This window comes from Andrena cerasifolii, chromosome 1 (genome assembly GCF_050908995.1).
Source record: "Andrena cerasifolii isolate SP2316 chromosome 1, iyAndCera1_principal, whole genome shotgun sequence".
NCBI classification, from domain to species: domain Eukaryota; kingdom Metazoa; phylum Arthropoda; class Insecta; order Hymenoptera; family Andrenidae; genus Andrena; species Andrena cerasifolii.
Window position 1 is genome coordinate 24,127,152 of NC_135118.1, and position 24,919 is coordinate 24,152,070.

The 24,919-nt window shown below is 45.0% G+C and overlaps 1 protein-coding gene and 1 long non-coding RNA gene across 2 annotated transcripts in view; one reads left to right on the top strand and one right to left on the bottom strand.

Moving 5' to 3' along the window:
- Pdk1 (Phosphoinositide-dependent kinase 1) overlaps positions 1 to 24,919 on the top strand; it is a 645,970-nt gene that overhangs the window by 451,011 nt on the left and 170,040 nt on the right. The window lies entirely within an intron of this gene.
- LOC143366799 (uncharacterized) lies at positions 353 to 2,785 on the bottom strand. The gene is made up of 2 exons (XR_013084824.1): positions 2,382 to 2,785; positions 353 to 2,039 (listed from the first exon to the last, which is right to left on the bottom strand). It is a non-coding gene; the product is annotated as an uncharacterized LOC143366799 (long non-coding RNA).

The window sequence follows — 24,919 nt, forward strand, 5'->3', positions numbered from 1 at the left end:
ATTCATCGCTATAAATATGAATGAACACTGGCAGACGTTAAACGAGTCGTCGACCTTTTTTCGGTTTCCCGCGCGACGTTACCTTGCCATAAATAGCGGCTTCGTCGCGCCGTGGCTGATAAACTGCGAAAAATATATACGTACGCGGGAATGACTCTTGCAAAGTGACCAGTGCAACTACCCTCAAAGTTTGGGCTAATTTTTCTTTAACGTAACCGTGTCTTCAACTTCTGAGAGTTCTGAGACAAACGTCGCTTTTTGTATTTTCTTGGACTCTAATTGCTTTCTAGATTAGCATTCAAAGTCGCCTAGCATTAGACTCGATTGACGAAATATATTTTAGAGGAACTTCTACATCTCAGAGTTTTCGCAATTTCTGTTTATTAAAATTTCAACCTCGAATGAATTCTCAAGCTCTCAGAGTTCGTCCACCTGAAACACAACAAATTCTGTATTCCATTAATCCCAACGCAATTAAATTCCAAGCATGACTGCCATCGCGTCGACACTGTGCACTGGTACAATTCAATACACGCGTTTAATTGAACAAAGAACCAATGCTAACCTGATACGAATTCACCAAACAGGCCCGTTACGAGCCTTCCAGCAGACAGGCAAATATTTTCCTCATTGTGTCACCGGCCGACGCAGGAAACATTCAGGCCCACGCGGCATAAACAATATTTCCATCGCTCGGAATAATTCAAGTTTCGTAAAGAGAGCATCGGTTTTCTGGGTACCGTTTGTCAACTCGGACCGACGAGCCGGGGAGAGGATAATTCGACGTGGATTCGCGAGAGAAGTTTCCTGGATCCCCTGAAAATTTCCGTCCCTCGCCGGTTTCCTCGTTACCTTCCGACGAAAACTTTTTCATCCGAAAGCCGTGCACGATGACTGTTCGAATACCGCGGCAGCTTTGTTTCTTCGAACGCAATTTGCGGTAATAACCGGCGTGCAGCGGCCGATGCATTCCCGCCGTGGTTCGCCGGTAATTAATGCTTAAATAATGCCTATGTACACTTGGCGCCAGCTGGAAATTCGAATTTTACGTAATCATTTAATGGCTGCGCCGGTAATTACTCGCGACGATGATACGCGTAATTTGAACGGTCGTTTCGCGCGACAATGTCAAAACGTCGCAATCCGATCCATTATTTAACGGAGAACGAGGCACCGCCTATTACACGGGATTATTGTTATAAAGGACATCATCGGCGCGATTGCCCCGTTTTACTTAACCCTTGTTTTCGCTGAGCTCGTCGCGCTGCAGCCACTCCGCGTGGCGCATCGACGCAGAAAGAAAGCCTTCGGTGTCTCCTCGAAAGCAATACCGGCGGCTGGCAAGGCAAAACAGTTACGTGACACGGTTACGTAATTAGGATTTACCGGGGTAGCGTTGTTATTGTTTGCGTAAACGCGGGACAGCAGGCAAAAGGCCGGCTGGGCGCTGGAATTTTCTGACGGATGCGGCGCACTTCAGCGATATCAGTTGAAAGCAGTCGCACCTGTTCGGGGGAAACGCGTGTGCAAATCGCGAAACAAGGTCGTACCCGCGCGTGTTTACGGTGCTTGTATTTTTGGATCACGAATCTATTTTTACGCTATCTTTCGCGGGTTTAATGATACGCACGCTGCCTGCGTATCAATTTTTTTTTCAGATAAATCAATCTCTGCCCCCGCTTCCTTCTCGGCTTTCCGGGAATCGGTCTGTAAATTTTAATGCAGCAGATTTTAAATACTCTTCTTTGAATTTCCTTTTCAATCTTTCCTGTACGCGTTCGAATCAAAAATAGATTTGATCACTCAGTTTGCAAGTTGGAAATTTTGAATTTTTGAGATGCGAAGGTCGCAGAAGTAAGTGAGAAGTGTGTCAAGGGTACGTCGGTTAGACTGAGCGGAGAATTTTCATGTTCTGCGAAGTTTCCTGCTTTGGGAGGCAGCGAAGGTCGCCGGCTGAAGCAGGCTGCTGTAACGAAGAGAATTTTCTTCGGCCTTCGTGATTGCTGGCTCGATGTAACCTACACCTTCGTCCAGGATATCTGCAATGTCACTCTCCTATAAATAGCCAGTCATATGAAATTTCCTATGCGTTAGCTAACGTTATTTACGTCGCCGCCAATAAGATGGAAGCGCCTTTCTTCCGAGAAGTCTGCAGCATAATGCGGCAACCTGCTCGAACGCGAGGAATGAACGCGTACATGGTTTATTATTAGCGGATATATACGATGAGACGCGTCTATTCAATGAGCGTGAGATATTCGCCGCAACGGCAGTTAGAAAGAACTTCCATCAAGGTCCATTGTGTTTTATTTATTCATACAGCAGATTCTTTCGCCGAAGCAAATTCATTTATCATAATAACTGTTCAACAAATCACGTACCTTTGTAATAGGTGGAGATGATTCTTCTCCTTGATTTGCTCAAATCATCGTGGGCTGGCATTATGAGCGTGGCCGTTGAGGAATTTATTAGAAGAGCGTGGGTGTACCGAGCAATAGCGGAGTTTGTGAAAGCGGGTAGGAAAAAGTGGTAAGAGGTGAAAGAATTTAGAATCTCAACACTAGGTAGCTATCAAGTGTCCAATCTAATCATCCCTGTCTTCCAAAGTCTCACTAAGGAAGTCTCATATTTGCCCGTGCGGATTGGGAGACCTCATTACTCCTCGGTACATACACATCGTGGCCAGGGGTGGATTTGTATATAGGTCAAAGTAGACTGCAAATTTTCGGCGAAAGAAATTGAACATGATTTAAAGACAAAAGCTTGAGACAACTTTAAAAACCATTCACCTTTGTTTCGTGTAGCAAGATAGCAATAACTCATGCGTGAGTTGTCGTATTGAATTAATTTTAAAATTGCCTGAAGTCTTTTAAGTTAAAATATTTGGTGATATTTCATAGAAAAGGCGGTAGAAGTTTGTTAGCCTAGGGTAGAGATGGCAAAATTTATTTTTAAATAAAATTTCGAATAACGAATAAAAGTTTAAAAAAATTATTCGTCTTGTGTTTAATAAAGTTAACCCGCGTTGGCTCGAACGCGTGCCAGAAAATTATTAAAGTTAAAGTTAAAGTTAAAGTTAAAGTTAAAGTTAAAGTTAAAGTTAAAGTTAAAGTTAAAGTTAAAGTTAAAGTTAAAGTTAAAGTTAAAGTTAAAGTTAAAGTTAAAGTTAAAGTTAAAGTTAAAGTTAAAGTTAAAGTTAAAGTTAAAGTTAAAGTTAAAGTTAAAGTTAAAGTTAAAGTTAAAGTTAAAGTTAAAGTTAAAGTTAAAGTTAAAGTTAAAGTTGCGAACTTTTGGAATTTTTTAAAACAAAATCATTAAATATATTTTCTTTCAGCTTTGCGGCTTTTTTGCCAATCTTCGGATAATATGGAGAAAAAAATTATGCAAACTAGGGTGTAGTTGTCTAAAATAGAAAATTTAAAAATTTGTGTAATCTGTATGAGTGTGGCTATGGCCTGAACCAGATTAAACGAGAAATACTAAGTAAATAAAAATGGCAGCGTCTAAAACAAACATCGATTTCTGCAAAAAATTCGCTGGTTTTTTAAGTCGCAAAAGTCTACTTTTGCGAAAACGGACTTATATTTAGTAACAAGGAGAATGGGGCATCTACATGAAAATATATACCAAGTTTGAAGTAAATCGGGTGATTAGTTGTTTGAGATATCATGCTAACCAATTCGAAAAACATCGTTTTGAGAAAAACGCGTTTAAAGTTTTAGGTACCCTTTTTATTAATTAAATTTTTTATAAATATTGCTTAAATATGTACAAATGTAGGCATAAAGTTTTCAATTAATATAATTTGAGGGTTTCTCTTTAAAAAAATCCCAAATATCGCGCTCCTTTTCAGGCCATGGAAGTAGAGCAACCCCTTAAAGTTAAAGTTACTGTTAAAGTTACAGTTCAAACTACGTTGAAAAATTTATTCGACGCTGAAGTTGAAACGCTCGACAATTAAAACAATTAACTTTATTCGTCAAAGAATCTAAACTTAACGTACTTTTTATTCAATCCATTATTTAAATAATCATTTATTTAGTTAATGCCCAACTCTGCTCCAGGGGCGCCAAATATCCAAATTCTGAAAAATGGCTCCATAATCACAGTCAGTAACAAACATCTGCCACAACAAATCCTCCACAATCAAACTTGCATCGCACCCCTCGCGAGAGGCCAGAAAATCCCATTGATCGCCGATCGAAAGTAAATGAGCCGCCGTCGCTGCAACTTCCTGCCGCTACCTCCGATCGATGGTAATTTGTTTGCAAACGGCGTGTTTCGTAAGAGGCCGCGCGAAAAACGGTACCAATGTCGGGAGGTTAGACGGTTACGCAAGCCTGTACCACGGGAACGATCCTCGAATCGCGTCGGCGGCCATCGCCGGCCGATACTCCAATTACCGTTCCCGTTTTCAGGGTGGTATGGCGGCCGGTATCGTAACGGTTATCCAACGGTGCACGATATTACGCGATCACGGCCCCGAGGAAAATACTTTCGCCCATATTTCACGCGCGACGCCGATAGGTGTGCCCGCGACTATTCACGGTGACAGCCACGACAGCGCGATTATCCAGCCGACTTTGTGAACCGCGCTGATAACAACGACGATACCATTCGGCGTTACACGATCTTGCGTAACGGCGCGCGCTGCCGCGGGATAGGCACCCCAGGTGGTTGAAATTGCAGAAATCCCGGCTCAGGCGGCTCATTCGACTTGCACCGATCTCTCGGATGGATGACAGTGGCTTGAGAAATGGGAGAGAAAGGGACGACGGCTCGACTGGCGTGCTGCTAGGGACTTGAGCAATTGGGAGGTAGCGTAATTTGTGGGTGGCATATTGGGTTCAGGTGGAAGGAATACTTTGTTGGTTTGAAAGGTTCGGTTGGCTGGGATGGTCGTAAAGGGAAGGAAGGACATTTGAGCTTGATGTACAACATAGTGCTGCATAGTAGATTTAGTAGAAGATGTGGGAGAATTGTGGGGAGCACTAAATTCGACGAGGATAATTCAGATTTCTTCAAGTTGAAAATTTCCTTCCCACCTTGACTACTATCAGCGATTCAGTTGCAGCCATGTGGTGAAATTTAGATCGGAAAAAGTTCAGAGTTCTGTGGGTATCGCAGTAGCTGGACACTTTGCTGTACGGTGAATCGAGTTAGAAAGTTAATCAGCTGCAAACTTCTGACGAGGCCTATTCTGTTCTGAACTGCGTGTCGGTAATTCGAGCGATAAACAGGAAAAAGTTCTAATGCGAGCATAGTCCAAGCTATATTTTCCGAGTTCTGATGCATTAAAGAGGAATGCGCCCAACAGACCCGCTACGCTCTGACCTATTCTCATGTTTACTAACATTAACGCGTTTCGCTTCTATCATGAATGAACCAGAGCATTAGGCATTCTGCCACTGATTCACGGCACTACTATCTGAAGCGATAAAATGGGGAAATTGCTAAATATACGCGGGCTGAAATGACGGACGTGCATCCAATGCTCGGCACTCTAACATTTCCCCTGATGTATGCATAACTCGGACAGTAAAGCTTCAACAGGCTGTATTCGTGCATTTTCTTCTCTATTTGAAGCAGCATTCACGTTCGTACGTACCTACACCGTTTCACTATAGAATCACAATCCCAAAACCATCCACAGTTCATACCAAATATGCAGGAGTCCTCTTTTACGTGGCCATCAGAGATTACCATAAGCGCCACAGTACTTCAACGTCCAATTCACCCATAATTCTATTGTAGAAATCGTTGCACCCACGTTCGTTGTTTTTCACTCTGAATTTCCCAATTGAAACCTTACCAGCGCACTTGTGTCGGCAAGTTTTCATTCGATACTTTCAGGAAACAAAGAATTCTCTTCCTACGCTCTGTACAAAATTTTATCGCTAACACTGATCACTCGGAAAGGTCCGTTCGATTTAGAAATTAAGAATTAGCAAAAATTGTTAATCAACCTAGAGAATTTTAAATAAGTCAAATTTCTCTGTTGCCTTTTTATACCTTTAACGGGTTTCGCGCGTTTTTTTTTCTATTCACCCACCTGGACATACCACTAATAAATGGCAACGAAATTAATCCCAAAACCAAATACATAAAGCACAGTTCTGGTAGTATGGAATTGTTTGATATCATTTTGCACTTTAAAAAAGCTCCCCAATGAAAAACGCAAAATATGACTTATCCTGTTTTTCCCCTGTGATTTTCAATTGTTTTTTTAGTGGTCGCCCCGTCGTTTGGGCCAGCTTACAGCTAAACGACCAGGCTCTTGTAAAAGAGCGGAGCTACGCATCGCGCAGATTGCTCGTTGAACTTCGAGACGCGCGGAGAACTTCGCCGTATCATCTGAAAGTGACCCCCGGGCGCGGATCGATGGCCGCGTGAACTTCAGCCGAGTGGCGATTATCCGGTTGTTTTTGCCCTCCGGAGTAGCGTAACGAGCACCGTGGCTGTTGACATTCGCATCCGACGCTACTGGGCTCTCCGTTTCGACAACAATGACACGCAACTGCGACGAGCGTCGCACGGCCCCCGCGATAATCTCGCCCGTGCAGCGAACGACATCGGCGGCGCGACGACCGCCCGGGATCGATGCGGTTGCATCAGGATGCATCGCAGGTACGCAAGCTTGCGTAACGTCGAGCTGCTCGCGAGGCGGGAATCGTTAGCCGGCTGCGATTAGCCGGCGCTCAAGAGACGCGCAAGCTCGATCGCCAGCCCAATCGTGCGCGAAAAATCGAGACGCTCAAATGAAGTCTGTGCGGGAAGTCTCTTGGAATATCTGTTCGAACCTGAAGTAGCTGTGAAATATTCGCGGACCGTGTGCCGCAGGGCCTGCTCTAGGAGCAGAGTTGGGCATTATTCGAATAAATTTTTGTTCGAATTATCTCGAAGAAGAATTGCGAATAAAATTAAGGGGACCTTCTGGTCTAGAACCCCCCAAAATAGGCGATCTTTAGGAATTAATTAAAGGAAAACTACTGTATATAATTTAATGAGACTTTTTGCATTGTATTAAGGATGTCTTAAGTTATAGAAATATATTTTTTTGTTTTATAATTAATCATTGCAGACGGTACTGGGGTGTCGTTGAAGTCAGGCGTGAAAAAATTGATCCAAATTGGTGGGTCCTGTATCTCCAAAAGTTATTATCCGATTCGACTGAAACTTTTTTATTTTAAAGAATATACTTCTGGCTAAGGAGGAAACCAGGAAAAATTACAAAATGATTTTTTTTTAGAAAATAACGACACTTGAAGTTTGAAATCACTTTTCCCTATATTTTTCATTATTCAACGCCTTTGAAAATTATAAATTTTCAATTTTTCTGGTATGCCCACTAGCCAGAAGTATATTCTTCAAAGCAAAAAAGTTTCAGTCAAATCGGATAATAACTTTTGGAAATACAGGTCCCACCGTTTTGAGAACACTGTTTCGAGAAAAACGCGTTTAAAGTTTTACGTGAGTGCCGAGTGGCCGGTTGTTGCGCATTCATTTGCCGCTACTCAAATGCCTATAACTTCGGGAATTTCACGAATTTCAAACAAATCCTTTTAAACGCGTATTCCTAAAAGGTTGAACATTCGACAAATTAAAAAAAAAATCGACTTTTAGACCGGAAGGTCCCCTTAAGTTATTCCAGAGTAACGAATAACTTAATTTTATTCGAAATTTTTATTAGAAGATTATTCAGCTAGAAGATTATATAAAAATTTATTCGAATATTGTCCAACTCTGTCTAGAAGCATGTGTTCATCGTTGTCGCAGAAGAAGTGTAACATTAGCTTTTTTGCAGAATTTCTGCCTCAGTTACGTTGAGGAATCATAATCTTTTTGTAATATAGCTAGAGGCCTCCAGTGTTAATGTTCCTAATGGAAACATTCGAGAACAAAAAGTAGTATTGTATAAAAGTACCTATTACAAAAAGATTCCTTAGCCTAATTGAGGTAAAAACGTTTTTGCGACAAACAGGCTGACTTTGCAATTCTCCTGCGACATGTGCACAAGTATCATTTATCCGATTACAATACGATATTCTTCTATTCCTAAGAAAGCTCCCAGATATTTGAGCGAAGAACGTCCATGTCGCAGCCAATAACCGTCCTTGTCCAGCCGCATGACGCAGTGGTGGGTAATCCCCAGTACATGGCACCTTCGAGTGCCCCTTGAGTTTCACCTCCACGACGAAGACCAGGTGAAGCCATCGAGAAGCTCCGAAAAGCATCCCGAAACTCGCGTTTTCCTTCGCTCCATTCTTGCTTCTCCCTGGTCTTAAGTAGGAAACGCGTAATCGACGCGATTACGGTGCGCGCAATCGCTGGAGGCTCGTTTTGCGCCCCTCGGCGGCGTTCCACTGCGAGGATCGGTTGTTCGGTTGAAAACATCGATTAAATTGTTTGAAACATCCTGCCCTGTCTAGACGCGAACGTAAATATTTACGGCGCTTACGGTGGCCCTCAACCCTTCCCCACACGACGGTCTCGAAACATGAGATCGCCTGTTTAAGATCGGCTTGTCACGGCGGTTATCACGGACGCCTGAACTGGAATCACGGCAATTAACGCTCGCGGCCGATTCCCCGCCGCTTATCGATAGATAAATCCCGCCTCTAGACGAACAGCCAGCGTATTTCGTAAGAGCACTCTCCTGGCTATTACTATCGATTGCCGTAATAAACGTTACACGGATCCCTAGATAAGATTTCCGGATGCAACAAGACAACCTGCCACTACGCGGCGGCTGAAAAACCTCGATACCGATAGCGCGGATGGGTGCTCCGCTCCGTTTATCGGGGAACGGTGGGGGCGGGCTCTAACAATCCGCCGCAATCATCGCTGGAACGCTTGCAATTTGACCAATATTACACAATGCCGCGCAATCCTAGTGGCCCGCGGCGCAGTGCCTTAAATGAGAAATTCTTGTCCGCGTCTCGCATTCTTTTCGGGGCGAGCGGCGAGCACCAACCGCGGCTTGTAATAATTTATCGATCGGCCGGGTTGTAACGAGAGCATCGATATTCCTCGACGCTTCCTCCGACGATCGGGTCTCGGCGATCCGTGGGAGCCTTCTTCGGGGGCATTCCGATTGCAGCGGGTGCTTTTGTCGTTGGGATCGCTTGCGTCGTGTTGCATCGGTAGGGTTTAGGGAGTAGCTCTGTTAAGTATAGTGCCTCGCCGAGCTATAGTGACTTAGGTGCGAAGTCCTTCAGCGGGGTCTTAGCTGACACCCCGCTGGGTACTGGCCGCTAAACGTGCCCCTCTACTACCTCTTGCAGGACTGTATTTAGAGAAGACCAGGACAAAATCGGGGCCCTAACAGAAAATAAAACAGAAATTCAAGATACGGTTTATCATTATTAAAAGACATCAATTAAGCTTTGCTACTGGCTATTAAAATTTTTTAACACATTTTTGCGTATACACAGATGTAGACTCTGAATATAGCAGCGCAGTTCAAAAACTTGACAAACACACAATCACGCACTAAGAAAAATGTTAGTATTCGAGTCGGTAAATACACGAATACTGGCGACTGCGTGCGCTCTGTCCGAGAGTTTTACTTTGACTAAAAATGCCGATTTTTGATGTCCATTTTATAATTCTTACCTGGGTTAGGTACGCTTACAACCGGAGACGTGTTATAAACTGAGATTCCTGAATACCTACTACAAGCTCTACCCATTCCGAGAGTTCGGTATTCGAACACTCTGACTGCCACGGTGAAACCTAAAAAATCACTTCAAGATACGCAGTGATTTTAATTTAAAATAAGTTATTAACATAAAATAATTAATATTACTACTGTTCTAACGCAGTACATATACCTTACTAAAATGTATTTGTATTTAATACGAGACAATTTTTAATAGCCAGTAGCAAAGCTTAATTGATCTCTTTTAATAATGATAAACCGTATCTTGAATTTCTGTTTTATTTTCTGTTAGGGCCCCGGTTTTGTCCTGGTCTTCTCTAAATACAGTCCTGCAAGAGGTAGTAGAGGGGCACGTTTAGCGGCCAGTACCCAGCAGAGTGTCGGTTAAGACCCCGCTGAGGGACTTCACACCTAAGTCACTATAGCTCGGCGAGGCACTACATCTTGGTCGCTCAATTTGCGAGCTGAACGGGGGTTGAAGGTTGAGGCTGAAGAGAAGAAGAAAAGAAGAGTGGTGGATGCTCAAGTTGAAGCGCGTGCCACGTAAACTGGCGAGGCTTCGATCGATCCTCGATCATCGGGAACAATAGGTCGTCGCGACAGCGCTCGCGGGGCCCAGTTTACGCGACGTTACGTCACCACGTCCCGTTCCACGGGCCATTCCGTCGACAGAGAGGGGGCGCACGCCGGTGCACTTTGATCGACCGGAGCCGAGAATTATACGGGACGCGGTTGCGTATCCGCATAATTCCGTATTCCCTTGGAAAAGCAGGGAGCATCGGCGGTGCCCGTTAAACGATTTATCACCGCGTGACCACGTCATCCTCCGTTCCATTTCCTCGGAGGAAAAGAAATGATGCGGGTCGACTTATCCCTGTCGCATCTCGGGGCACGTTCAAACGCAGTAGCATCGCGAACGCTTTCCAGAGGATTTCCGTGGCGTTAAAATTCAGACGTTTTTCTGCGGATTGATGCGCGATTTCCTGTGTTTCGTAGCGTAAATCAAGTCTGAAGGTGGTTCTCGATTCACAGAGCGGAGCTCCAAGGACTTGAATCGCGGGCAAGATTTATCTCGCGTGAAATGCGCGAAGGAACGTGTATCGATCAGCAGCGATGCTCCAAGACAGTGACGAACTAAGTTTCGAGTACGGAGGCATTTCTTCCCCGCCCTACTGTCTTCTGCAAGCCTATTTCTCGCGTACACCTAGCCAAACTCTCCCTCGGTAGAAGGGTCGAGAAGCTCGAAAGCCTGAAAACCCGAGGACTCATCGACGTCGCTGAGCGGCATCCCTTCCTAGGTGCCGAAAACGGTGAAAGCGTCAAGGACGAGCGGCACCGCGACCCAATTTCCTAATCCGTCGGTTAACTAGGGGGATAGTTAGCTCGATAAGAGGAAAACGGCTTCCCAGGTGGCTATTTTTAGCGTGTGTCGGTGGCGCGGTGTTTGGTCGGGTGGCGAGCGGGATCCCGGCCAAGAAAACGGCCGCCTCGCAAAGGCCTTACGTGCATTTCAATACGTAACCGTCCGTACGTGCTACCTGTCTGTCGGCGCGGCGGTTCGCGCGCTCCCTCGGCCGCCTGGATCCCGGTTATTTACGTGCAGGTACGCGTGCAGGCAAAGCGAGCGAAATGAGCGCGAACGCGAACGCGGCCTCTAGGCAGACGAGGCGGCCGCGTACGTGCGCCTCGCCGCTCCGAATCGCCGGGTAAAAACATGGAAGTAGGCCAGATAGTCGGCGGCGAACCGGGGTCCCACTGCCCTCCCCCTCCCCCTCCCCACCCCCCCCCTGGCCCCCCAACTAGATATTGCGACGCAATAATTCACCGTAAACTTTCGACACGCGGGGACAATTTGCGCCGAGCGGAGCGGAGCAAGACCGCTCCGTTCCTCCTCTCGCGCTCTCCCGCCTCTTTGTTACCGCGACCGACGCGCTCTCCTCTCCCTTTTCCTTGGCGACCTCCTTGGGATTGTCTTTCCCTGGTCCGTTGCGACGCGGATCCTCCACGTGGAGACTGCTCGCGAGCGGACCTAGCGAGCGGACTCGCGGCGCTCACCGATCGGGGCTCGGATTATGGTCTAAACACACTTATCATTGATGTGACAGATCAGTGCCAGTGGTAAGAAGAGTAACTCAGCCTCTCTTCACCGTTCTACCTCTTCTTATGAACTGAGGGGTGGTTTCAACCCCTAAATATGAAACCGGGCCAAAATAAAGAGACACCTATTTTCCTATTCTTCCGTCCTCTAAAACGTATCCAAAAACCAAAACAATCAGTGGCGGACACATAAAAAGCTCTTCTTGCGAGAGAGATGTATGATGAGAGGCTACTAGAGTAACAGTGAGCACATTCACACTGGCGAATGTGCCGTCGCGCAGCTGATTGTGTGCCCAGACCTTTAAGGGAGGAACAACGTCAAAAGGGCAGAACTTGATTACCTGCGGGTGGTGTTTGGGGTGTGGTTGACGCACGAGGGTCCATTAAGATCCTGGGAGGAAACAGCGCGAGATTTAACTTTGCGAAAGGGAGTTTGGTTAATGCGAACTCAGGGAAATTGTAGTAATTTTAAGGTACAATGTACTTTATGCAGGCTTGGACTGATGAATGTTTTTGGGAGAACAGCTGATGTCGTCCATGTTACTGGATCCCACAGGTGGAAGTGATAGAAAGCGGAGTTCACATAACCGGGACATGCAACTTTCAATTTTCGGAAAGTTTGACTGTTAAGGAGGTAGGCTACCCTCAACAGCCCAAAATCAGGCCCTTCTTCAAACGCATATTCTGAAATAATAAATGGATATAGAGATCATTTTTATTTTAATTTGTAAGTGACATTTCGTTGACTTTAATGCGCAAAAAAATATTTTAAATATATTTATAGGGAAATAAAGTTATAAATATAAATGTGAGGCAGTCTCCATCTTGTGCAGGAAGTAAAATTTTGATAAACAAATTAATACAATTTTTATGTTGATGTTTCTGATTTTATCCTTTTTCTGTATGAAAAATATTTTTTATCTTTTTTTTAACAATTTCTATTGAAAATGTGCCCCCCAATGCATGGATGAGAATAGTTTTCTGCAGCTCCCTGTAAATTTTCATTCAAATCGTTCGAGCGATTTTCGAGATTTTATGTTCACCGTTTTGGAAAACGTAGTTTCTGGGAAATCCCCATTAAAGTTGGACATCGTTATCCGATCTCGTGTGCAGGCTCGTACATTTTTTAGTGAAATTCCTTCAATTTTCGGAATTTCGGGGCCCGGTTGCGCTTAAAATACGTAGAAAAGATGTAACCAACGGAATCTGCAAACATCCTAAATACCAATTTTCGAAAATTTTCAGGGTAACCTACCCCCTTAATGCAAGAATTATACGGCCCGAAAGACTTAAATAGCCCAAAGAAAATTTTGAACATAGCTTCTTCAATCAGTATACAAATACAAAGATTTGGCCAGTTCATTCTGCGCACATATGCTTAGCGCCGACCGCTCTCACCTATTCATCGATTTCAGGAGCACTTAAAACTGCACCTCATGAATAGCATTGACTGACCTTTCAATTATACATCTCCACCTGTCGTAAATATAAAGTTGACGTAAAGCCCGGGAACAGAAACTGACGCAACTATATCACGTCGCTAATAAACGCTCTCAACAGTCGATGCAACGCGAAGCGTTAATTAAAAAAGTCTATGAAATACGGCTGCATTTCTAAGCGTGCACGCGACAGCACATTGCAGCCGCGAACTTGGTAACTGCTCAGATATTACCATCGATCTCGTCCGCAGCCTCAATACTCCAACAACTTCTTTTATCGTCAACGCCTTCTACAGACTACCACATACCTGGTGGAATCGATAAAGTAGAATCATAAAATCGTAAAATCATTAAAAACACCAAATTCTTCAGTTTTAACACTTCAGTCGTAGGACCGACAGTAATCTGCAGCGTGCCACTTTAAGGCCCAGTGCATCCCTGAATGGTATCAATGGGAGCAGAGCAGGAGGTGAGGCACACACTCCGTATGACGCCAAAGCGAGCCTCGCGTGTTTATTTTCCCACGTTTTTTCGAGCCCATTGTCCCGACGCTTGAAACCTGTTTACTTTAACGCCTGGCTGGGCTGACCCACTTCTCTATTTCACTGACCGTGCATGTGGAGCGAATGGAGGTGAAATAGGGAAATGGGTCAGACCATCCAGGCGTTACAGCAAACGCGCTTCGAGCGTCGAAACAAGGGGCTGGGGAGAAGAGAAAAAAAACGCGCGAAGATAAGACGCTGAGCAGCACTTAGGGTCGTATGGAGTATCTCGACTTTCATTCAGCTTCTCGTCACTCCCATTGATCCCACTGCAGGATGTATACACGGAGGCCCAAAGCGGCCAGCCGTCTGCGTAGGCCTGGCCGCCTCTGTTTCAATTAGTGCCGCCATTTAACTGCAGAATTTATGACTACACTGTATATCTACCAGCAGGCAAACCTTCGTTTAAATACGCAGATTCGATTTTCAGGGAACAATGAAACTCCTTTGCATTTGGGTGTTGGAGGTGTGTGAAAAGTTTAAGAGCTTCTACTATCATTAGCTGTGCTCTACCGTGATCGATTAAGTTTGGTGGCTCAAGGAAGTTTATCAATGGATGTACATATTTTACAACGTGGACCTGTAGCAATGTTATCGCAATACTCTTGATTGTGACGATCTCGACAGCTCCAGAATGTTGGTGGTAATACAAGACGTCTATCCCTTTTAGTAGGGATTGGATGTGGGAGACATCCTTCCTTCGGTATAACTCTGCTTCCCGCCAAAATGCCAACAGAAAGTCTCTCTCTTCCCACGTGTTTCCCAAGTGTCCACATCTGCGTGCCGCTTGTAGAGGATACCGTCTCTCGTCGCCCTAGCTATAGTTTAAGAATCAGACCACCCTCGTAGTTAATAATCCGGGAATACATGACTTCCTTCACAAGGCAGATATGTACCTACTTTGCCTTTTTCCCTGGTTTCTGAGTTCTCTTACATTAAGGGGACTAGGCAGTCGTTTTTAGTGAGAAAGAGACTCTGTCCTTTATTTATTTGTGAAAAAATGAAAGCAAATTCAGATGTATCCTTTCACCCAATGTTTATTACTAACGTACAGATTGAAAAGAAATTGGTAAGAAATATATATGTGCTTTAAAAATGGCGCTGCAGACGGGTAAACATTTAAACGTTTTTCCGTCGTTTTGCATTAATGTCGGTCTTAAAATGTGACGTCATCCGATTTCAAAGGGGTGATTCTTGTTTGTTGGAATCATAGTTTCCGGGCAAACCTATAAAAATAAAAATTCAATAAAAATTATGCGATTGGTGGTTGAAAAACGGCAATTTTTTCGAGAAAAATTCGTCCTTGTTTGTGCGCTACTAAAATTCGGTGACATTTTAATTTTTTGATGAAAATGTCGAATTTTTACGGACCATATCAGTGGTTTGCCCAGGAATGACACATGTTTTACACATCCTGTAATTTTTTCCAAGTCGATCTGAACCTCCATTCCTTCAAAATCAGAAAAAAAATGGAGAGAAAGAAATATTCGAGAAAAAGGCGTTTGAAGTTTCTGGGCAAAGGCGATGCTATAATCAAAAATAAATAATGCAATTTTGCGAATTTTATTATAAACCAAGCGGCATTTGATTAAAAAAAGATAGTACTTTCGGAAAATGCATAAAAAATCAATTTTTCGACTGTCTAGTCCCCTTAAGGGGCCAGTCCACTGTGACGATTTGAAAAATTAAGATACAACATATAACGCAATAAATATTATTGGTATTTATTAATCTACTCTTATATTATACAAAAAATTTAAAAGAATTTTTTTTAATTTGTTTTAAAACTTTAAACGCGATTATCTCAAAACGACATTTTTTCAACAAAAAACAATTTGACTAATCAGTCTGAAATTTTTACAAGTTATTCAGCACATCAGTGGCTATGGCCGGGACTAGGATTATATTTACTGATAAAAAATTAACAAAATGACGGACGTTTGAAGTTTAAGTGTCGAAATACGGTGAATTTGGTTCAAGCATTTTGCCTTGCAAAAGGTATGAAATGTTTAATCAAAAAATGTTTCCGTAGTCCCGGTCATAGCCACTGATGTGCTGAATAACGTGTACAAATTTCAGACTGATCGTTCTAATAGTTTTTATGCAATCACCTGCACCAGTTGAAAAAATGTCGTTTTGAGATAACCGCGTTTAAAGTTTTAAAACAAATTAAAGAAAATTCTTTTAAATTTTTTTGAATAATATAAGAGTAGATTAATAAACACCAAAAGATTTATTGCATTACATTTTGTAATTACGGAGAAAAAAATCTTTAAATAGAGCTTAATTTTTCAAACGGTCACAGTGGACTGACCCCTTAAGGAAAGTGAAAGCTTCATTCGCAACCCCTTCGATGACCCAAATGATTCAACCTACGGAACATGTATTTCCTAACCAGCAGGTATCGCGTTAATACATTTACTTGCCAAAAGCGTTGCTTAATTCCTCCAACACTTTTGATCATTCCAGCGAAACAGCAGGGAACTTCACCAGGAATATCGCTCGGCTCATTCGCGGCGGGTTGCACGGATTCCACGGCAGGCCATTTTAATATCCCAAGGGTTAGGAACGATCGAGCGTTCCATTGTGAGCATGCAACGCTCGACTGGGCAAGAGAAAGTCGACGGGGGATTTTTGGCGCGCGTTTCTTTCTCGCGCGTGGGAGGGAAATTGAACGAGATCGTTGTCGGCCGACGAACTAGCGGCTCACAGTCACGACTCGATCGCGAACAAATACCAAATCAACATTCACGCTCGGCGTTCCTCGCTCCCCGTGTCGTCGGGGTCCTCGGCCACCTCCAGGGGATCTCGGACGCGGGCTCGGTTGCGCAACTAATTCCCAATTACTTCCAACAGAACGACGCTGGGGGATAAGAGGGTGGGAGAGGGCTGCACGAAAATTTCCTTGGGCCTTTGTCATCGCGAGATCCGAGGCCGTCCGTGTTAATTAAATTTAATTGAACGCCGCTTTGGCGCCACCGAGGTTTCGACATTCCTGCGTATCAAAGAGAACCGAGCCGTGCCAAGACGCGTCGTTAATCTATTCCCCGGCTGCGTACGAATGTTTCTGCCACGGCGGATCTGTACATTTTTCCAACGGGGGCGGCCCGAGGGGAATGAAAGTCGTGGCACCGATGGGAAACTTTGGACGCAGGTCAGTGGATTTAGGCTTCGTTCAATTCTGCTTTAAAAAAAAAACAAACTTATATTGATATTAACCTAATCCTCACGTAGGTATCAAGAATTCTACGTGTTGCCTTTGTAGATAAATGAACCAAAGTTCGATTATCTATAAACGAGATCTGATTACCGCCAATACTTTTGTTTCAATTTATCTTTTCCCTTAAGCGTTTGTAATTCCCCTACTCTCCCCTAATCTTGCCACTTGAAATTGTAACGCTTCCACACCGATCCCTTTTGAGGACAGAAGCAAAGGAAAGAAATTCTGTGTACACTCTTGAAGATATCGAAACACCCCCCGGTGAACCTGTTAAATTTAATGAGAAACCTGGATCATATTTTCTGTGCTCCAGAGCATTGTTTTCCGGCATTCTAATTTCCAGGCTCGGCTGGATCTCTAATTAAATTTCGCGAGTCTCGCGCGACGCAAGTATTTCTGTCGCGCCGTTCTCAATTACCAGATGCTCGAAAAAAAAGAATCTGCTTCGGAATCGGCGAGCGCGCGTGCAACGTATTCAAATCGACGGCACAGATATGCGAGCGGAAATGTAAATTTCGCCGCGGAAGCACGTGAACAAATCAACGAAGAGCCGACGGGGAGCCGCCACGCGCGGGAAACTACGTTACGCTTATATCGGGGGAATTACGCAACGCGCGAGTTGCGCGAAATTGCGCGTGCCGGGAAATTAGACGAGCATCGCGGCGAAAACCGTCCAAGGCTTTGTTTATCCGCGCCGGGTGACACTTTAACCCAGTTTCTCGCGGCGTAGCTCCGACCGAGCGAATCGATTTTCGCCTGCCAAGAATGCAACAGAACGTCCGCGACGATTCCGATCGATCGCGGTCCTGCTTGCTTCCTTCTCCTCGTCGTTCCTATTACATTTAATCGCGCGTAGGGAAAAAAAGTGGCGAAGTGCAATACTGAATGATTTAAAGAGGCTCTCAAGTTTCTGTGAACAGAAGCACCTGCAATATGGTGCAACTGTGTTTGCCCATTTTCCTCAAACCGAACAGTATGATTTTCTTTACGCACTGGAGCGAGACTTTCGTTGGTGTGCTCTTTATTTTATTATTGAAATTAATGATCGAATCGTAGCTGGGGATCGACCGGGCTCAGTCGCGAAAGCGACGAAAGGGGGATGAGCAAAGCGTTCGTTGCGCAATGGTGAAACGTTGAAGGAATAATTTCGCGGATGAATTGATTTTTCTCGAGCGGCACGCGGCTAATGGAGAATATTTTATTCCGCGCTCCTTGCTGGTTTTTCCACGAGGTATCACCTGCTGGACGGTTACCAGTGATTTACTGGACGCCCTGTACACCCGTCGGGCAGCGTAAACAGGGAGAAAAAGTTGAATAATTCCCCCGTTGGAGTCTGCTGCTTCGATCATAAACGGAGCTAGGTGACACGGCGCTTCCTTAGCCGTGCATTATCATCGACGTGATTCGCGGATCCGATTGCCGCGCTAATGGTGCGAGAGCGTTTCGCTGGAAAGGCAAACAGCGGCTGGCTGCTCGCGACGGAAGGATTCGGCGAGCTCCAGGGCGCCCGTGGGCAACGTGTCGCGGCGGTGTTAATTGCTGGTAACGCCACGGTGCTCCGTGCGCCTCGATTCATTTCATATTCCGGGAGAAGTTCGCAGGAGCGGCGAACAGCGTGCCAACTGCCGCGAAGATCTCGTAAATCCCTCCGGGAGGAGCGAGTCCGGAGCAGTGTCGCGCGGATGGTGGAAATATGCAAAGCACGGCTCGCTCGATCCTCGGAAAGATGGAACGAGTGTCCCGAAGAGCGGCCCGAGAAGCAATAGCCGTGACAGCCAGCCCGCTACCAACCCTTTGCTGCAACTGGGGGTTGGTACAGGCTAGTCCAACGGGAACGCATGAATTTTTCGACGTTGCTGGAGAAGTTTTAACGAATGTACGTCGTAAAGATGCTGTATAGTTAACGAAGCGTGGGTGGGTTTTTTTGGAGATGTCGCCAATGCGGATGTTCTGCGCCACTTTGCAGATTCACCTGCTGGTGGTCCCCGTTTGAGCAATGTAGTCGTGGCTGAAGATGGGCGGTGTCATCCTTTGGAGTGAAGTAAAAGGATTGCGATAGGGTAGACCCGGGGAGATATTAACACAAATTTTGGATGTATGATGAAGAATGACATTTGGAATACACTCATCCATAAATAGATATGCATAGTGAAGAAAATAAGTTTTCGATACCCTAAAGTAACTTTTCCTTACTGATTTAAAATTGTAATATAAATACTCCCTTTGCCAGTACGTGTTTTCTCTATTTTTTAATACTTAATCTGGCCATTTCTAAAGTTATACTGATCGTTACTTATCACTTTCAAATGTGTCGTTAATAAAAATTTATAATTTAAATTTATTATTAATTAAAAGAGGTACCTAGTGTTCTTGTAATGAGTCATAGAGAATACAATTGTCAGATGGGCATTGGACATTCAGGGATATACGCTGTGAACTTGCTCAGAGATGCAAGGGTTTTACCTTTTCCTTTTTTATCAAGCCCAAAGTTAGGCTTCACCGTTTTTCAACATATTCTAGTCTGATACTGCTTTAAAAGCCCTGAGAATAGTTTACCAACAGTGTATATTGACACATCCCTTTACAAACACCACAGAGTACGCTTCCCTACACTTATAACGAAATGGAGGAGCCTTCTCCCACAGGTCCCAGGCCCAAAATTAGAAAGAGGCACCCAAAAGCAAGTTGCAACTTCAATAAATATTATTATTATTATTATTATTATTATTATTATTATTATTATTATTATTATTATTATTATTATTATTATTTCAACGAGAGAACCCTTTAGAATAAAAAGCTTGAACAATTCAGTACAATAAATATATATAAAATAACGTAACATAAACAGAAAAAATAAAATAAAACGGAAAATATAAAGTAACGAGAAAAACATAACAATATAAATATGATTCTACTCCCCGGTAGTACCTTAAAAGAGCTACCAGCTATCTCTTAAACCACAGCTAAAACCACAAGCACACACCTACCCTGATATAATCATTTCATACCCCCGAATCGAGACGCGACACCCTATTTGGACCAACCTGTAGACCGTCCGGCGCAGAGAGCTAGGCACCCAGTTTATGTAATACCATAGGTATACCTGTCCCCACATGGGCCAGTGTGTGAGCACGGGTACGGGCACACGCGCACCGACACGCGCCGCGAGAACTACGCCGCGACCTACTTGTCTAGGCCACTGTGTCTGCGTTTCTATGTGCAGCCTTATGTTTTGTGTGAAATTCACGTCCGCCGCCACCGCGCGATGCGGAATCGCTTGCTGGCTCGCTCGCTCGCCTGCCTCCTCGCCCCGAACTTTTAAAGACTTTCCTGGCGGATTCCAGGGAACCGCCGATCCCCGACGAGGCGGATGCGCTCTTACGATGTAATCGCGAGCAGAATGGCCTCGCGTGCGTCCTCTTGCTCGCGTCGAAATTTGGCAACATCTGTGGGTTGGCGAGTGGGGACTTCTTTGGGTGCTTGGATGATAAGGGATCCGGATGCTGGGGTCCAAAACTGGGCCCTTTTTAGTGAGATGTACCTTTCGCTGCAGTATTTTGACGAGATTGTTGGGGGATGATTTCCTGTTGGCAAAAGAAGAGGACTTCGGGATTGGAGCAAATGATTGGTTCATAGTTGTAGGGTTCATCGAGGGTCGGTTCGAAAGTTGTTGGTTTGAGGAATACAGAGGTGGTGTACCTACTTGGTACTGGGAAGCTTAAAAGAGTATCTTAAAGTGTTTTCTTTCGTAATACGTGGTTGAGTCACTGAGCTAGGGATGTCAACCGATATGGATCCTCCCTACACTTATTGATAATCGAACTGCAGAGTTTTCCTGTCGAGAAGATCGTCCCAAGTATTCCTGGATATTTCGTAATGTTACTTGCAACAAGGTCCACGCGTGTCTCTGGCATCTTTCATGAATTCATTTCTCAAGAATTCTGGCTCCTGGACATGAAAGTCGGGATCTTGGCCCATCTTCGGTCCACGGAGCCTAGAGGCCGGCTTCGGCTACTCGGAGAGTGAAGGGGCTACCGGGATAGAGGAAAGAGCGTTTCATCTCGAGGCCCGCCTGCAGAGTCTTCCCGATGGGACTGACGCAGACGGTCCCAGCACCAGACGCTTTGGATGGAGAGAAGTCGTTTGTAACTTGTATTTATATGATTGAGTCATTGAGTCAGAGCTGACACAACTATAGGGGTACCATTTTTCCTTATAGCACCCTCCTCCTCCTCCCCCGTCGCTCAAACGCTTTCTCCATGGGAATGTGTGACTTACTTACTGGACATTATGCAAGTAACAATATATTCTCTTCCTCTTGGAACGATAGACGTCGACCTTTCCTCGCGGACACGTCACCACCTAGAAAGGTGGTGATGGTGGTTGTTATTCCGTTCGCTACTTCTTGAGCAAGTAGTTTCTCGCAAGGATTCGACTCTAGAAATTCTCCTTGGCTTTGATACACCTAAGTGGTAATCGTGACGTTGGCACTGTTTCCTTTCCTCGTCCACGAACTTTTCCGATTCGGTCACCATCGTCTTCTTCGGCCGGACGAGAGGAAAAACGGTGCCAGCGGATCTCCACAATTACCAATGACGCTTGGACTAGAGGGAGGTCGTTCGGAACTTGCATTTATGTGATTGAATCGTTGAATAAGAGCTGGTGAGAATCAGTAGGAGTTAGAAGACCTCTGATGGCGCTACTCGCGCACCAGCTCAGCAGACCCAAAGGGTAGGAGGCGACGGGGAACGTCGCAAACGCAAGTAGCCGTGAGAAGATCTCGACCCGAACGTCGTCGTGACGGTCCACTCGCTGTTTTGAAAGCAAATTGCGCTTAAACGGCCTCCCATCGAACATCATCTACCACGCGACAAACCCCTCGCACCTTCCCCTTCGCCTGGAAACTGGACCCCGGTTAATCGTCGCGGCAAACGATCTTGTCGCACGAAAACCTGGTGACCCGGTTCGCCTTAAAAACGCGGTAACCCGCTTGCGAGCGATTACGCGGCAAGCGATTGGGTTCGCGATGCAGCTCCAGATACAGCCGCGCTGCTGCCGGCCGTAAAAATAGCCGAAAGGTAGCCTGTCTATGGCGCAATGTTCTTGCGAGCATCCGCGGCTCGCGGCCGGAAGACGCTCGCGTTCCGATCGCGTTGGTCTTCCTTTGTTCGGACAGGCGGTCGGTCGGCTCGCTACCTAAACAATAATTAAACTACAGTTACCAGCGCGCCGGATTCCGGGGAATCTGGAACGCGACTGTAAAAAGCAAAGTAAGCGGTGTGCTTCTCTCTCCCCGGGCCAGTCCCGTCGCGTCTCCGTTCTCGTTCCTCTGCCTCCCCTCCCGTGCCTCTCTCTTTGCCAATCGGTTCGTCGTTCGGCGACCAAGTGTACCGCAGTCGATTCCAGGTTGCGAACGGGACGTTCGTGATGTGCAAGTGGAGCGGGAGTTGGATCGTGTCGGGAAAGAGGAAACGAAGCGGGCACGGAAGAAAACGGTAGGAACAAAGTCGAGGAACTCTGGAGCGAATGAACGGCAGTAGGGAAGAGGATGGAGGGAGTAATCTTCTTGAGCTAGGGTAGGTGGGAGGGGGTAGGGAAGACAAAAACGTCAGACGCAGTTAGAAAGAAAGAGGGGCAGGTAGGGGAAGGAAAAGGCGGAGAGGTGAGGGGATCGGAGGGAATTTCCCCAGAAGGCCGCCGGTCGGAGACGAGCCACCGTTCGCTTCCGGTCGGCGGTGCTGCAATTTTGCGCAATGCAGTCCGATGGGCTCTGACGACGACGCGAGCCGTCGGCCAGGTCGACGATGGTCGATTCAGGGGGATCCAGGCGGCGCTGACGATCGGTGACTGGCTCGGGAGGTGGGAGGAGGATTTGTTTGTAAACAGTCCGTGGCAAATCGAGCGGTGGTGGTAGATCCCGTGGACGAACAGAGAGAGAGAGAGAGAGAGAGAGGTGGAGGAGAGGTGGCAAACCGCCTCGACCAGGGAGAGCTGGAAGGACGCCGCGTCGGGGCCAGGAGGGGAGACTTTCTCCCTCCGAGGGTTACGTAACCTGAGTGCGCCGCTGTCGGCCGTCTGAGCGTTGCGGGAACGACCTACTTGACCCACTGTCCCTATGCGCTCGCGGCCTCGCGGATCCGTGCATCGGGGATTGGAGATCCAGGGGATCGGGTCGCGACAAACGCTGCACTCGACCCACTGCCGCGAGACCGGAACACCACGAGGGTCGTCCGGTCGACAGCGCTGTGTCGGCACGTACGCCTCTCCACGATCTGCTAGTGTCCACCAGACGCTGCTCCATTCATGACGATCATTTTAGAGAGCGACGATGCGGGGTCTACAGGAGGGCCTGGGGTCGAACGGATACTCGCTGCAGGCGTTGCGTAGTTCGTTATATACGCTGGAAGACTTGTACTGGCTTATGAGCTTCAGTTTGAGGAGTCAGGTTCATTTCTTGTACGGTATAATGCAGTGAGGAGAGATGTGAGCCAAGGCAGTCTGAGTTACGGGATTGGAAATTTGTGGAAAAGCTACTGGCGCATTGGGAAGCTCTGTAGGATTTGAAACAGTATGGTAGGCGGAAACTCGATGCTTGGGAGGGCAGTACATCTGTATGAGTGAGTAGAAGCTCTCTCAAGCAGGGCTTGAATAGGTTTCGAAAATAACTGTTTCAAACTGTTGTATAAAGGTTCTCACTGAAAGAGTTATAAAGAACCTTTATTCGGAATAACCGTTATAAAGAACCTAAATATTGGACTATATAAGTATAAGTTACGGTTCCTATATAGCTCTATAACTTTTATTTTTTAGGTTCTATAACTTTTATTTTTTATTTTTTAGTTTATTTATGTCCATATGTACAAACGTGTACATAATATATATTTGCTTACTTATTTATAATAATTTTTAAACAATTTGATTACACAGAGTAATCCATAGTTGTAATATGTTGTGATTTCATTTACTGTAAAACTCTGTACAACCTTTACAAGAATCGGTTCTATAACCGCTTTGTAACTTATATAGAACCTAAAAAATAAAAGTTATAGAACCTAAAAATAAAAGTTATAGAACCTAAAAAATAAAAGTTATAGAACCTAAAAAATAAAAGTTATAGAACCTAAAAAATAAAAGTTATAGAACCTAAAAAATAAAAGTTATAGAACCTAAAAAATAAAAGTTATAGAACCTAAAAAATAAAAGTTATAGAACCTAAAAAATAAAAGTTATAGAACCTAAAAAATAAAAGTTATAGAACCTAACAAATAACAGTTATAGAACCTAAAAAATAAAAGTTATAGAACCTAAAAAATAAAAGTTATAGAACCTAACAAATAACAGTTATAGAACCTAAAAAATAAAAGTTATAGAACCTAAAAAATAAAAGTTATAGAGCTATATAGGAACCGTAACTTATACTTATATAGTCCGATATTTAGGTTCTTTACAACGCTTATTCCGAATAAAGGTTCTTCATAACTCTTCCAAGAACCGAAATCTTTATAATAACGGTTCCAAGCCCTTCTCTCAAGTGTGCGTGTACAAATATTCCATTTTCCTCAGGAAAATGTCTCATATGCGAACATCTCATACCAGACACAGCACCGCCATGTTGGTTTATTCAGTATCACGCTCATCCTGCTTGCACTGTCAGTCAGGAGATTCCTTATGTTTAGTACAAGTGGTGGCAACTCTGAAGCTAGACTCAGCTCCACCGCATTAAAGTTGCTCGAACTTCCCCTGATTTTTAGTAGCTCAATCTAGAAATTACCAGATGTCCTTTGGAACGAAGCAGTTCTACGTGCCACGGTTGTGAAAGGAGAAATTTCGTCTTGTGTAAGCGGCCACTTTTGTCCTCCGCGGCAGGCTCTCCGTGTCAAAATCCGGAATCCAGTTGAACCGTCAACTGAAACCTTCTAACACGGCGCGAGGTAGCCAGTAAACAATGGCACGCTTT